Here is a 10,033-nt window from a genome sequence, read left to right on the forward strand (position 1 = left end):
TTCCCTAACACTATCTTTAACAGAGACTTGATTCCAAAAAAAATTCACTATCTTAACTCTAATGCTTTTATTTAAATGACTCCTCTCATCTTCTTTTCCTTGGACTGAGGATGAAGTTTTGAGATTCCTTTTTAAGTCTGCTGATGTGAACCTTTCACAATGCTGATGGCCTAATTCTTTTCAGTTCTAACAACTTGAATATTTCTGTTCAAATTCTCCTGGCACAGAAGGTCCACAAAGTAAAACACTTTGGCTGAGGTGACTGATTCCCTTAAACTAAGGCTTGATTCTCTGCTCAGAGAAACTGTTAACCCATCTGAACTGAGCCTCGTTATTCTTCTAAACTAACTCAAAGTAGAAAGTAATATCTTTTTGGTCTGTTGTAAGCAGTATGAACATTCCATACATTAGCACTGCTGGGGTTCTGGAAGGCACTTCACTACAATCACATGCTTTATTGAAATTGTTGCACTTGAGTCACTGTTCCAAATAACTTTCTAACCTGTTTTTAAAAGTTACATTCACAGAGATGACTCATATCCATCTGCCTCAATTTTACAACCCAAGTCCCAAAATATAATATTATACACCTTCTATCACACATTCATTATACTAAAGGTGCAATAAAAAAATTGTTTTGTTATATATAGAAGCTATTAATTCTTGTAGATAAACACAGTATGCAAATCCCTACTATACCTACATGGTCAAACTGATTCCAGCCCATTCTGTCCATATGCCAAACAAAGACACAGGTCAAAATAATTATAATTTCTCAGCAAAAATTTATACATCTGTTATTGAGTCTCTCACCAGAAGAGCCTTCTCATATGCCCACAATATGCCTAGTTCATCCAATGAGTCACTCAGGAATTTATTCAGTTCTTTTAGTCACTCCTTCAGTTTTAATTGTAGATTATCTAATGAAGCTACTTAAACAACAATTGAGGTCTGAAACCTCCCCCAAGGAAGTCTCACAAACAGTGCCGATGATTGCTCCATTATACACTGTCAGTTACTAAGATATAAAATTTAAAGGGGTGAATATTCAAAGGACTGCCCACTGGAGAGAAGATACCCATCTGAGCATAAGCTGCATCAAACTAAAAAGATATCATGTAATCTATGCTTGAAGCCAGCACGTTATCAGCTATCATTTTGGAATGCAATACTGAGACCCAGCATGAGATACTATAATGGCTGCATTTATCCCATTAGTGGAGTCATTCATTTCATTTCTAAAAAAAACACAGGAAAGGTGAGACAGAGTTAAATATTGCAGAGAGCAGGTATGGTAATGATGGGCTGAATGGCCACTTTCTGTGCTGTAGCTATTGTCTGATCATGTGATCCTATTACCAGCTGAGCCAGAGCTAACATTTCTAAAATGGCACATTCCTATTTTTCATTACCAAGCATTGCGGTTTATAACAAAAGCACTAGAAATATTTTAAAACTCTGTGAGTGAGAATTGATTTCAAGAAAGATTTGTGCTATTCAATTTTTCAATGTTTGGTTTTTTTTGTCTGTTGACTGGCCTCTGTCAGTTTAGTCAGGCGTTGGCGTGATGACTGAGGAAAAGAAACTAATCAAAAAGCAGCAGCTGGAAGCTTATAAAGCAGTATAAATAAAACTACCTGGTGTCATCTTTGTACATCTCTGAGGCACAAAACACAACATCATTGATGTGAAGGACATGAACTGAAGGCAATGGATTGTTCACTTGCCTTGGTTGAACTGGCAGGATTTGATCATGGAGTCATTACACTGCAGGAAGAGGCCATTCAGCCTATTGGTGGTCAGGTTCATTTTTTTTAAACATTCTTAGGATGTGGATGAGAGATGCTTCATCCAGTGACAGAGACAAGCTGGGAGCTGCTTTCTCTCTCAGTGCCAGTAATACAAAGTTCTAAGCACAGAATCTTCTTTTAGAGATTTTATTAGAGAAAAATGAACTACACAAAAAAATCCACATGACGATCCATAGGACAGGAGAGACATTACAGTAAAGCTCTTGAATTGAGTTTCAGAAGCTGGGATCTATTTTCAGGGTGGGAAACCTTGGCCTATGAAAGTAAAAAGTCTGCTGGACCATTCAGCAATCAGACAGCTAATTGGCTGTCGGTGGGTTTTCTGCTGGAATTCAGAGCCCAGATCAGGGATTCCAGCATGGAGCAGGAGCTGCTGGGCAATCTGCATTCCCACATCAGACGCTGGGGCTGCTGCTGTGCCAACTTTCACGAGATGCCAGGATTCCAGACATCTGGCAAGACTACTATAATTTGTTGGTAGGAGGTGGGGGGGAGGAATTTCACTCAAAGAGTGGGGATAATGGGAAGAGGGGATGGGGATATTGGAAGCAAGGGCTGGGACCTGGCTATGAGCTCCCACCTCCATGCCTTAGTTACAGTCCTACAATTGTACACAAATGAGTGCAGGTCAAGGGACCTCTCTCTACCAAATGGACAGCCTGCCTGGCAGACAGGCAAGCTGAGCTTCTCTTGTCCTGCCTTGAACTAATGTAATTGCAGGTTCAGGTGGCCTTTAAATGATCATTAAATTTCCATTTACGGTCCTCAATTAGTAGTAGGTTGGAAAGTCAACAATGGGTTTTCCCAACCAGAATCTAGTTTGGGTAAGGTTGGGAACGTGTCAGGGTTCTGGCCTGCCACCATACTGTCTAAATAAGATCATTTGCCACTTCCAGGCCCAGCATATCCAGAGTGCCCAGGGTGATTAAACTACTTTTCCCCTTCCCTAACTTTCTCACTTTAGCTAAAGGACCATTACAGTATGATCTTAACATAGTTTACACAGCTTTATTTCAACTCAGCATTCAGAAAGTGGATACCATTTCAAAGCTGTCCTTACTTGTACAGAAATGATAAACTAGTCATCAACTAGATAGGTGTACAGATGTATCGAGAACATAAGGCTATCCCTTATGATAATAGTGGTATAAATTTGCACAAGGCTTTGTTGAGAGGAGAGTTTTGAATGACATTGTTCAGACATAATCTGTTTCAACAGATTTCGCAAAAGAATTGTCTTTTCATGACGACTTGGAATTCTGAACATTAAATGAATTCTGCATTAAAACATTTCCTTCTGATATTTTCACCAGCTCTCTTTCCTGCTAATCCCAAATCCCCTGCTGTGTAAAGGAAAATCTTGGGCCCACACACATCATATATCAATCTTTAGCCATCTATTCCAGCACCCCTCATTTCTTTAATATGATGCATCATAATACAGGCAAAAAACATCATAGCGCAGTACAGAACAAAATCATAAAAGTAAGTATTGATCCATGTACCGCAAAGCAACCTCCGGATTCCAAGTATCATGCAGCAGTCCTTTTACTGTGATCCATCCTATGATTAATTCTGCTATCTTCCGACTCCTCAACTGTTCTAATGCCAATGTTAGTTCAGAGAAATCAACTCTGAATTTTGGAATTTCAATTTTCATGTCGTTCTCTCATGTCAATCCTGGTGATAGGTGCTGTTGCATATGCTACCATGCATATCTTTGAAATGTGTGAGTTCTTTACAGGCTTAAATGATCTAGTGTGTGTGAGTGTAGCCACCTCCTGGTTTAACAAGAAGAGTCTTGTACAATAAACAAAATATGGTTTATTACACCCCTAAAACAATTTACATGTTTTAGGCATAGTGTCTATATCACGACAAAGATTTTTGGGAGTAGTCAGCCGTAGGTCTGTCTGTGATCCTCTTTTACGCTTCCACCAAGTCTTCATGACATCACCATAGTTGATGGTGCTTATTGCACACAATCAAGTATTAACCCTCTCAGAATCTTCCAGACTCATATATAACAGCTACCGCATCATCGTGGATGTACACGCAGACTATTTCACAGGTGAATTTTGTGGGATAAGTCAAAATCTTTGTATTCTTGGAGGCATTCTTGTAAGTTTCTTCTCATCCAATAAAAAAACTGAAGGTTTGTGATGTTTCTGATGACCATGTTCAGTCAAGGATATAATGTGAAAATCATCCCTTACGCCCAGGTAATTAATACAGCGTCCTTCTCAACCACTGTATATGGTGTTTTGGCATCGAATCATGCCCATGATGCATTATCGACTGATTTGTGACATCCATTCAGCCGCTCCTGGAAAAGCAATACTCCTAAACATGCAGCTGAAGCATCTGCTGTTCCAATCATTGGAAACAAAAGATTAATATGTGCTAAGATATGGAGTCATAGAGTCACAGGGTCATACAGCATGGAAACAGGCCCTTCGGTCCAACCGGTCCATCAGAACACAATCCCAATCTAAACTAGTCCCACCTGCCTGCTCCTGGCCCATTCCCTCCAAACCTTTCCTATTCATGTATCTATCCAAATGTCCTTTAAACATTGTAATGGTACCTGCATCCACCACTTCCTTAAGAATTTCATTCCACATGCGAACCACCCTCTGTGTAAAAATTTGTCTCTCATGTCTTTTTTAAACCTCTGTCCTTAGAAATGTGTCCCCCTAGTCTTGAAATCCCTCATCCTAAGGAAAAGACAGCTACCATATCTGTAGACATCAACAACAGAGTTGAGAAGAATGAGAAATACAAAATTCTTAGGGGACTTGATGGGGTAAATGCAAAAAACCTCTTTCCTTTTGTAGGAGAGTCTAGGATCAGAAGGCATAATCTCAGAATAAAGGGTGGTCCCTATCAGACAGAGATGAGAAGGAATTTCTTTTCTCAGTGGGTGGTCAATCTGTGGAATTCTTTACCGCAGAGGGCTGTAGGGGCTGAGTTGTTAGATATATTCAAGGCTGAGATTGACAGACTTTTAAGCAGTAAGGAAATCAGGGGAAAAAGCGGGAAAATAAATTTGAGCATCATCAGTCATCAGCCATGATCTAATTGAATGCTGGATCAGACTTGATGGGCTGCATGGGTTGCTTCTGCTCCTTGTCTAATATTTCCTTTTAAAACATTCTCTTAATGAAGATTCCAACATCATCTTTGTGTCTTCTTGAAAAGATGTTTCAAGTGTTCTGTAATAGTTGCTAGTTGAGACAAAAGGTTTGCTGACTAATTCACTCCGCCCAGGAATCTTTGAAGATCGTGGACTAACTCTAGAGTGAAGAACTTCCCAACGGCTTCAGTCTTCTGAAGAGTAGCCATTATGCCTTCAAGTTGACGATGTGTCCCAAAAACCAAATGGATTCTTTGGACTTTAGTTGTGTTGGCCTCTTCTTATAAATGCTTTAATACTGCATACAGTCTTTGAACATGCTCTTCAACCAATGTTCCATGGGATTACAATGACTTCCAAGTGGCATATAACTCCACAGAGACCTTGAAAAATGTTTTGCATGGTTCATTAGAAAATTTCTGGGGCAGACACATTTCCAATTAGTAATCTGTGAAAACAAAAACGTTTAAAATGTGTTATCAATGTGATAAGCAATTTTGATTGCTCAGTGAATGACATTTACCAAAATCCACGAATTGCATTGAATTTTGTGAAATGTTGCTTTTGGATCGTTTTCCTAGATTGGTATTAATGCAAATGCAGTATAAATTTCTCTAATTGCTTGTGTAAGATCAACACAAATTCAAATGGAAATAAAATATAACCAAGAACTGCAGATGCTGGAAATCTGAAACAAAATCAGAACCAATGTTTTGATAAAAGATCACTGGACTCCAAGTGTTAACTCTGTTTCTCTCTCAGATGCTGCCAAACCTGCTGCGTTTCCCTCGCAATTTCCATTTTTGTTTTAATTTGTTCTGTTGGGTTTGAATACAGTAGCCATCCCCAAACATCACTCTGTTGGTGCCTATGGAAATCATGCCCACTCTTGAAATTTGTGCAAGTTTCGTTTTCAATTTGTTTTGTTTAGGGATGTGGTATCATCCAGGGTGCATGAAAGCAAGTGTTTCTTTTCTTTTTTCAGTGAAATGCTGTATTCAATTTTTAATCCTCCATTGGTATTCAAACAAACTCTTTAATGTGTAACTTAACCTCTTCCACCTTTTGCGTGGAATTTAAGTCAAAACACAACTTTCTGCTTAGAAATGGGAATTCCTGGTTGTGAAGTACATAAAGGAAATAAGATGTAGTTAGTTCCATCTCTGCAACAATTTGCAGGTTCTAAGAATAGGCTCTATATCATTTAAAGAATGTTGAGAAGACCCAGTCCTAGGTCTGTGGCCTATGAGATCCTACTTTATTCAACCATGAAGACATCATGATGTCATCATAATGGATGGTGCTGTCGCACTCAATCAAGTAATGTTCGTGCCACACAAATGCCAGTCAACGACCATCTCTGACAGGAGAGAATCAAACCACTGCCCCTTGACATTGGCATTAATCAATGGCATTACCATCACTGAATTCCCCACTATCAACATCCTAGATGTTACCGCTTTGGTCAGAAACTGAACTAGACTAGTCATATAGCCACTGTGGCTCCAGGAACAGGACAAAAGCATGGAAATCTGCAGCAAGTAACTCAACTCCTGATCACCATTCCTTCAGTGTCACTGGGTCAAAATTCTGGATCTCCCTTCCTAATGGCATTTTGGGTGAACCTGCAACGTATGGGCTGCAGCGGTTCAAGAAGTCAGCTCACCACCACCTTCTCAAGGGTAGTTTAGGATGGGCAATAAATGCCGGCCAGCCAGTGAAATCCATGTCCCGTGAATGAATAAAAAAATGTTTTTTCAATCCCTTCCACACCGAAAATACAATAAGTATCAGTATGTTTAACTGATGGTTTCATTCATTTCTACATAAAACTTTGGTCTGTTCTTGGAACAAGTGATGGCATGACAAGAATTTTAATTTAGTCCAGATATGGTGAACATTTTCACTCCTCTGAGATGCACAAGTGATTTCAAACTCAGCTTGAAAACTTGGCTCAAACCTATCTGAGGGCTGTTCTTCAGTCCATCTTCCTCATAAATTCTGTATAGTGGTGACCTCATCCACATCATGTCACATCTGTACATTTAGCAGTATCTCATGATCACACCAAATGGGAGATCAGACACATTCCTAGCTTTCGAAGCTTTTTATCAAACCATTTGTGCATCTGATGATATTTGATTTGAATCTTCCTCTGCATGGTTGGGTTGTAGCCAGTTGGCATAAATTATTCTCATTTTATAAACAAGAACTGAGATATCTCCAGGAGAAATCTCTTTTTGAACTATTCTTAACTACACTCCTAACTTTTACTGTGCATTGGTTCTCAATTGATTCCACTTCTCACATTCCGAGATGATTCATTCAGTGATAGTAGGAACTGCCGATGCTGGAGTCTGAGATGTCCTCGTTTTTCAAGGACTGCAATTTCCCCTCCACAGTGGTCGAAAACACCCTCGACCGCATCTCTCACATTTCCTGCACCTCAGCCCTCACACCCCCTCCCCGCAGTAACAACAAAGACAGAATTCCCCTTGTCCTCACTTATCACCCCGTCAACCTCCGGATTCAACACATCATTCTCCGCCACTTCCACCACCTGCAATCTGACCCCACTACTAAGGATATATTTCCCTCCCCACCCTTATCTGCCTTCCAGAGTGACCGTTCTCTCCGTGACTCCCTCATCCGCTCCACACTCCCCACTAGCCCCACCATCCCTGGCACTTTTCCCTGCAGCCGCAGGAGATGCTACACCTGCCCCTACACCTCCCCCCTCACCCCCATTCCAGGCCCCTAGAAAACCTTCCACATTAAACAGATGTTCACCTGCACATCTGCTAATGTAGTCTATTGTATCCGCTGTTCCCAATGTGGCCTCCTCAACATCGGGGAAACCAAGCGGAGGCTTGGAGACCGCTTTGTGGAACACCTATGCTCGGTTTGTGACAAACGACAACACCTCCAGTCGCGAACCACTTCAACTCCCCCTCCCACTTCTTGGACAACATGTCCATTCTGGGCCTCCTCCAGTGCCACAACGATGCCACCCAAAGGCTGGAGGAACAGCACTTCATATTCCGCCTGGGAGCCCTGCAGCCCAATGATCTCAATGTGGACTTTACAAGCTTCAAAATCTCCCCACCCTCGACCTCATCCCAAGACCAGCCCCTCTCGTCCCTGCCTCCTTGACCTGTCTATCTTTTCTCCCACCTATGCGCTCCTCCCACCTCACTGACCAACCCCTACCTCCACTTCCTACCTACTAGCCTCATCCCCACCTCCTTGACCTGGCCGTCTTCTCTCCACATATCTGCTCCTCTATCCACCTTCTATCATCGCCACCCCCACTCTCTATTTATTTCAGAGTCCCCTTCCCCTCCCCCATTTCTGAAGAAGGGTCCAGGCCCGAAACGTCAGCTTTCCTGCACCTCTGATGCTGCCTGGCCTGCTGTGTTCATCCAGCTCCACACCTTGTTATCCCAGATGATTGAGATAACAAGGTGTAGAGCTGGATGAACACAGCAGGCCAAGCAGCATCAGAGGAGCAGGAAGGCTGATGTTTCGGGCCTAGACTGCAGTTCCTACTATCTCTATCCCAGATGATTCATGTTTTTCACACGTACACACAGATATCCATTTCCCATGATCTCTTAGTTCATGTTGTTCTAATATTCATCCAGAATCATGAATAGGGTTGATTATAGATCTCAACTGGTACTATAGTATAATCTTGTCACCTGCTTTATGGATTTGGTCTGAAGGAGCCTTATCATCAGATAAACTATAAACAATACTCTGTAAATTATTTATTTCACATGGGATCCAAAACAACAATTTTACTGAGATTTTTAAACTTTTGTCGTAACTCTTTCAAATATAATATAAAACCAATTAGCACTCAATCGAGTCTTTTGATTGGGTGTAGGTGGGCCTTTTACAATGTTATCTGCACACTTCATTGTAAGTTCTGAGAGACTGTTAAAAGTTTTGCAGCACCTGTATGACCAGGAATGTTCCTGTTTTGTTGCTGCTGACATGAGAACCTCTTTTACAAACAAGCAAGTAGGTAGCTGGGTGTATTGACAGTTGAGACAAGAGTTCTTGCAGTTGGAGCTAAATGCTACAATTCCATGACCCCTTGAAGCAAATTGCTTTGAAAGCCGAGACTGAATGGGTTAAAACTGGGCCTTTGAAAGACCTAGCAACGCTTTGAAGATTTAAAGATTTTCTGGTGTCTCCAAACACCAGCAAATCGTCAGCTTTCAACAAAACCTAATGCACTTGATTTGAAACCTGAAATTGAAAAGAACTAGAATAAAGAATGTTAAAATAAAACAAAGAAATGTGGATGCTGGAAATCTGAAACAAAATCAGAAATTGCTGGAGAAACACAGCAGGTCTGGGAGCATCTGTGGAGAGAGAAACACAGTAAATGTTTCAAGTCCAGTGACTCTTCAAGGTAAAGATCTGATTTTGAATCCTTAATGACTTAGAGTCATAGAGTTGAACAGCGCAGAAACAGACCCTACGGTCCAACTTCTCCATGAGGACCAGATATCCTAAATTAATATAGTCCCATTTGCCAGCATTTGTCCCACATTCCTATAAACACTTGTTATTCATGTACCTGTCCAGATGCCTTATAAATGTAATTGGACCAGCCTCTACTTCCTCTGGCAGCATACGCCATACATGCATGACCCTCTGCATGAAAAAGTTGTCCCTTAGGTCCCTTTTAAATCTTTCCTCTCTCACCTTAAACCTATGCCTTCTATTTTTGGACTACCCTGGAGAAAATACCTTGGTTATCCACTTTATCCATGGCCCTCTATAAGGTCACCCCTCAGCCTCCGATGCTCCAGGCAAAATAGACCCAGCCTATTTAGAGATAGTAGGAACTGCAGATGCTGGAGAATCCGAGACAACAAGGTGCAGGGCTGGATGAACACAGCAGGCCAAGCAGCATCATAGGAGCAGAGAGGCTGACGTTTCGGGCCTAGACCCTTCATCAGAAAAGGGGGAGGGGAAAGGGGTTCTGAAATAAATAGGGAGAGAGTGGGAGGCGGATAGAAGATGGATAGAGGAGAGGATAGGTGGAGAGGAAACAAACAGGTCGAAGAGG

The sequence above is a fragment of the Rhincodon typus genome, chromosome 9 (genome assembly GCF_021869965.1).
Source record: "Rhincodon typus isolate 14 chromosome 9, sRhiTyp1.1, whole genome shotgun sequence".
In the NCBI taxonomy this organism is placed as follows: Eukaryota; Metazoa; Chordata; class Chondrichthyes; order Orectolobiformes; family Rhincodontidae; genus Rhincodon; species Rhincodon typus.